Here is a 6,479-nt window from a genome sequence, read left to right on the forward strand (position 1 = left end):
GCTGTCCCGGGGAAGTCTCTGCTAACACCGTGCAGAGCGCTGTGCCCAATGTACAGAAACGTCTTGCGGTATCTCCTACAGGGAAAGTGCCAGGAGGGAATTGTGGAGCTTGTTCTCAGTGTCTCTGAGAATTGCTCTGATTATCTGTGTGACCTCTTTGCTAAGACTCTCCAGAGAGACGTCCTCAAAACAAACACACATCTTGACATATCTCCCACATTGATCGCAGTGTCTCCAGAAACGGCATTCAAGGAGCCAGGACCTTTTCTCCCTACACTGTCCATTGAGTTGTCCTCAAAACCAATATACATCCTGCTATATCTCCCACATGGAAAGTGCCAGGAGGGAGAAGTGGGGATTATGTTTAGACTTTCTCGGAACTGCTTCAAATCAACTAGATATCTTTGTGCTGTAAATCTCCCAACAGCCAAACGCAAAAGCAGCAAACATCTCGCTGTATGTCCCACATCCAAAGTGCCAAGAGAGAGCTTGCTCTCCCTGTCTTTGAGTACTGTTTTCACTGTCCCGGTTACCTCTTTGCTAACATTCTCTTCAGAGCCGCAGTGAAACCAGGAACCACGTGGAGAAGGCACCCACACTGAAAGTGCCTGGAGGGAACATTGGGGCTTCTTCTCAGTGTCTCTGACATAGGGTTTCACTGTCCCGGGAAAGTCTCTGCTAACACCGTGCAGAGCGCTGTGCCCAATGTACAGAAACGTCTTGCGGTATCTCCTACAGGGAAAGTGCCAGGAGGGAATTGTCGAGCTTGTTCTCAGTGTCTCTGAGAATTGCTCTGATTATCTGTGTGACCTCTTTGCTAAGACTCTCCAGAGAGCCGTCCTCAAAACAAACACACATCTTGACATATCTCCCACATTGATCGCAGTGTCTCCAGAAACGGCATTCAAGGAGCCAGGACCTTTTCTCCTTACACTGTCCATTGAGTTGTCCTCAAAACCAATATACATCCTGCTATATCTCCCACATGGAAAGTGCCAGGAGGGAGAAGTGGGGATTATGTTTAGACTTTCTCGGAACTGCTTCAAATCAACTCGATATCTTTGTGCTGTAAATCTCCCAACAGCCAAACGCAAAAGCAGCAAACATCTCGCTGTATGTCCCACATCCAAAGTGCCAAGAGAAAGCTTGCTCTCCCTGTCTTTGAGTACTGTTTTCACTGTCCCGGTTACCTCTTTGCTAACGTTCTCTTCAGAGCCGCAGTGAAACCAGGAACCACGTGGAGAAGGCACCCACACTGAAAGTGCCTGGAGGGAACATTGGGGCTTCTTCTCAGTGTCTCTGACATAGGGTTTCACTGTCCCGGGAAAGTCTCTGCTAACACCGTGCAGAGCGCTGTGCCCAATGTACAGAAACGTCTTGCGGTATCTCCTACAGGGAAAGTGCCAGGAGGGAATTGTGGAGCTTGTTCTCAGTGTCTCTGAGAATTGCTCTGATTATCCCTGTGACCTCTTTGCTAAGACTCTCCAGGGAGACGTCCTCAAAACAAACACACATCTTGACATATCTCCCACATTGATCGCAGTGTCTCCAGAAACGGCATTCAAGGAGCCAGGACCTTTTCTCCCTACACTGTCCATTGAGTTGCCCTCAAAACCAATATACATCCTGCTATATCTCCCACATGGAAAGTGCCAGGAGGGAGAAGTGGGGATTATGTTTAGACTTTCTCGGAACTGCTTCAAATCAACTAGATATCTTTGTGCTGTAAATCTCCCAACAGCCAAACGCAAAAGCAGCAAACATCTCGCTGTATGTCCCACATCCAAAGTGCCAAGAGAGAGCTTGCTCTCCCTGTCTTTGAGTACTGTTTTCACTGTCCCGGTTACCTCTTTGCTAACATTCTCTTCAGAGCCGCAGTGAAACCAGGAACCACGTGGAGAAGGCACCCACACTGAAAGTGCCTGGAGGGAACATTGGGGCTTCTTCTCAGTGTCTCTGACATAGGGTTTCGCTGTCCCGGGGAAGTCTCTGCTAACACCGTGCAGAGCGCTGTGCCCAATGTACAGAAACGTCTTGCGGTATCTCCTACAGGGAAAGTGCCAGGAGGGAATTGTGGAGCTTGTTCTCAGTGTCTCTGAGAATTGCTCTGATTATCCCTGTGACCTCTTTGCTAAGACTCTCCAGAGAGACGTCCTCAAAACAAACACACATCTTGACATATCTCCCACATTGATCGCAGTGTCTCCAGAAACGGCATTCAAGGAGCCAGGACCTTTTCTCCCTACACTGTCCATTGAGTTGTCCTCAAAACCAATATACATCCTGCTATATCTCCCACATGGAAAGTGCCAGGAGGGAGAAGTGGGGATTATGTTTAGACTTTCTCGGAACTGCTTCAAATCAACTAGATATCTTTGTGCTGTAAATCTCCCAACAGCCAAACGCAAAAGCAGCAAACATCTCGCTGTATGTCCCACATCCAAAGTGCCAAGAGAGAGCTTGCTCTCCCTGTCTTTGAGTACTGTTTTCACTGTCCCGGTTACCTCTTTGCTAACGTTCTCTTCAGAGCCGCAGTGAAACCAGGAACCACGTGGAGAAGGCACCCACACTGAAAGTGCCTGGAGGGAACATTGGGGCTTCTTCTCAGTGTCTCTGACATAGGGTTTCACTGTCCCGGGAAAGTCTCTGCTAACACCGTGCAGAGCGCTGTGCCCAATGTACAGAAATGTCTTGCGGTATCTCCTACAGGGAAAGTGCCAGGAGGGAATTGTGGAGCTTGTTCTCAGTGTCTCTGAGAATTGCTCTGATTATCTGTGTGACCTCTTGGCTAAGACTCTCCAGAGAGCCGTCCTCAAAACCAACACACATCTTGACATATCTCCCACATTGATCGCAGTGTCTCCAGAAACGGCATTCAAGGAGCCAGGACCTTTTCTCCCTACACTGTCCATTGAGTTGTCCTCAAAACCAATATACATCCTGCTATATCTCCCACATGGAAAGTGCCAGGAGGGAGAAGTGGGGATTATGTTTAGACTTTCTCGGAACTGCTTCAAATCAACTAGATATCTTTGTGCTGTAAATCTCCCAACAGCCAAACGCAAAAGCAGCAAACATCTCGCTGTATGTCCCACATCCAAAGTGCCAAGAGAGAGCTTGCTCTCCCTGTCTTTGAGTACTGTTTTCACTGTCCCGGTTACCTCTTTGCTAACGTTCTCTTCAGAGCCGCAGTGAAACCAGGAACCACGTGGAGAAGGCACCCACACTGAAAGTGCCTGGAGGGAACATTGGGGCTTCTTCTCAGTGTCTCTGACATAGGGTTTCACTGTCCCGGGAAAGTCTCTGCTAACACCGTGCAGAGCGCTGTGCCCAATGTACAGAAACGTCTTGCGGTATCTCCTACAGGGAAAGTGCCAGGAGGGAATTGTCGAGCTTGTTCTCAGTGTCTCTGAGAATTGCTCTGATTATCCCTGTGACCTCTTTGCTAAGACTCTCCAGGGAGACGTCCTCAAAACAAACACACATCTTGACATATCTCCCACATTGATCGCAGTGTCTCCAGAAACGGCATTCAAGGAGCCAGGACCTTTTCTCCCTACACTGTCCATTGAGTTGTCCTCAAAACCAATATACATCCTGCTATATCTCCCACATGGAAAGTGCCAGGAGGGAGAAGTGGGGATTATGTTTAGACTTTCTCGGAACTGCTTCAAATCAACTAGATATCTTTGTGCTGTAAATCTCCCAACAGCCAAACGCAAAAGCAGCAAACATCTCGCTGTATGTCCCACATCCAAAGTGCCAAGAGAGACCTTGCTCTCCCTGTCTTTGAGTACTGTTTTCACTGTCCCGGTTACCTCTTTGCTAACGTTCTCTTCAGAGCTGCAGTGAAACCAGGAACCACGTGGAGAAGGCACCCACACTGAAAGTGCCTGGAGGGAACATTGGGGCTTCTTCTCAGTGTCTCTGACATAGGGTTTCACTGTCCCGGGAAAGTCTCTGCTAACACCGTGCAGAGCGCTGTGCCCAATGTACAGAAACGTCTTGCGGTATCTCCTACAGGGAAAGTGCCAGGAGGGAATTGCGGAGCTTGTTCTCAGTGTCTCTGAGAATTGCTCTGATTATCCCTGTGACCTCTTTGCTAAGACTCTCCAGAGAGCCGTCCTCAAAACAAACACACATCTTGACATATCTCCCACATTGATCGCAGTGTCTCCAGAAACGGCATTCAAGGAGCCAGGACCTTTTCTCCCTACACTGTCCATTGAGTTGTCCTCAAAACCAATATACATCCTGCTATATCTCCCACATGGAAAGTGCCAGGAGGGAGAAGTGGGGATTATGTTTAGACTTTCTCGGAACTGCTTCAAATCAACTAGATATCTTTGTGCTGTAAATCTCCCAACAGCCAAACGCAAAAGCAGCAAACATCTCGCTGTATGTCCCACATCCAAAGTGCCAAGAGAGAGCTTGCTCTCCCTGTCTTTGAGTACTGTTTTCACTGTCCCGGTTACCTCTTTGCTAACGTTCTCTTCAGAGCTGCAGTGAAACCAGGAACCACGTGGAGAAAGCACCCACACTGAAAGTGCCTGGAGGGAACATTGGGGCTTCTTCTCAGTGTCTCTGACATAGGGTTTCACTGTCCCGGGAAAGTCTCTGCTAACACCGTGCAGAGCGCTGTGCCCAATATACAGAAACGTCTTGCGGTATCTCCTACAGGGAAAGTGCCAGGAGGGAATTGTCGAGCTTGTTCTCAGTGTCTCTGAGAATTGCTCTGATTATCCCTGTGACCTCTTTGCTAAGACTCTCCAGGGAGACGACCTCAAAACAAACACACATCTTGACATATCTCCCACATTGATCGCAGTGTCTCCAGAAACGGCATTCAAGGAGCCAGGAGGTTTTCTCCCTACACTGTCCATTGAGTTGTCCTCAAAACCAATATACATCCTGCTATATCTCCCACATGGAAAGTGCCAGGAGGGAGAAGTGGGGATTATGTTTAGACTTTCTCGGAACTGCTTCAAATCAACTAGATATCTTTGTGCTGTAAATCTCCCAACAGCCAAACGCAAAAGCGGCAAACATCTCGCTGTATGTCCCACATCCAAAGTGCCAAGAGAGAGCTTGCTCTCCCTGTCTTTGAGTACTGTTTTCACTGTCCCGGTTACCTCTTTGCTAACGTTCTCTTCAGAGCCGCAGTGAAACCAGGAACCACGTGGAGAAGGCACCCACACTGAAAGTGCCTGGAGGGAACATTGGGGCTTCTTCTCAGTGTCTCTGACATAGGGTTTCACTGTCCCGGGAAAGTCTCTGCTAACACCGTGCAGAGCGCTGTGCCCAATGTACAGAAACGTCTTGCGGTATCTCCTACAGGGAAAGTGCCAGGAGGGAATTGCGGAGCTTGTTCTCAGTGTCTCTGAGAATTGCTCTGATTATCCCTGTGACCTCTTTGCTAAGACTCTCCAGAGAGCCGTCCTCAAAACAAACACACATCTTGACATATCTCCCACATTGATCGCAGTGTCTCCAGAAACGGCATTCAAGGAGCCAGGAGGTTTTCTCCCTACACTGTCCATTGAGTTGTCCTCAAAACCAATATACATCCTGCTATATCTCCCACATGGAAAGTGCCAGGAGGGAGAAGTGGGGATTATGTTTAGACTTTCTCGGAACTGCTTCAAATCAACTAGATATCTTTGTGCTGTAAATCTCCCAACAGCCAAACGCAAAAGCAGCAAACATCTCGCTGTATGTCCCACATCCAAAGTGCCAAGAGAGAGCTTGCTCTCCCTGTCTTTGAGTACTGTTTTCACTGTCCCGGTTACCTCTTTGCTAACGTTCTCTTCAGAGCCGCAGTGAAACCAGGAACCACGTGGAGAAGGCACCCACACTGAAAGTGCCTGGAGGGAACATTGGGGCTTCTTCTCAGTGTCTCTGACATAGGGTTTCACTGTCCCGGGAAAGTCTCTGCTAACACCGTGCAGAGCGCTGTGCCCAATGTACAGAAACGTCTTGCGGTATCTCCTACAGGGAAAGTGCCAGGAGGGAATTGTCGAGCTTGTTCTCAGTGTCTCTGAGAATTGCTCTGATTATCTGTGTGACCTCTTTGCTAAGACTCTCCAGGGAGACGTCCTCAAAACAAACACACATCTTGACATATCTCCCACATTGATCGCAGTGTCTCCAGAAACGGCATTCAAGGAGCCAGGAGGTTTTCTCCCTACACTGTCCATTGAGTTGTCCTCAAAACCAATATACATCCTGCTATATCTCCCACATGGAAAGTGCCAGGAGGGAGAAGTGGGGATTATGTTTAGACTTTCTCGGAACTGCTTCAAATCAACTAGATATCTTTGTGCTGTAAATCTCCCAACAGCCAAACGCAAAAGCGGCAAACATCTCGCTGTATGTCCCACATCCAAAGTGCCAAGAGAGAGCTTGCTCTCCCTGTCTTTGAGTACTGTTTTCACTGTCCCGGTTACCTCTTTGCTAACGTTCTCTTCAGAGCCGCAGTG

The sequence above is a fragment of the Larus michahellis genome, unplaced genomic scaffold (genome assembly GCF_964199755.1).
Source record: "Larus michahellis unplaced genomic scaffold, bLarMic1.1 SCAFFOLD_38, whole genome shotgun sequence".
NCBI lineage: Eukaryota > Metazoa > Chordata > Aves > Charadriiformes > Laridae > Larus > Larus michahellis.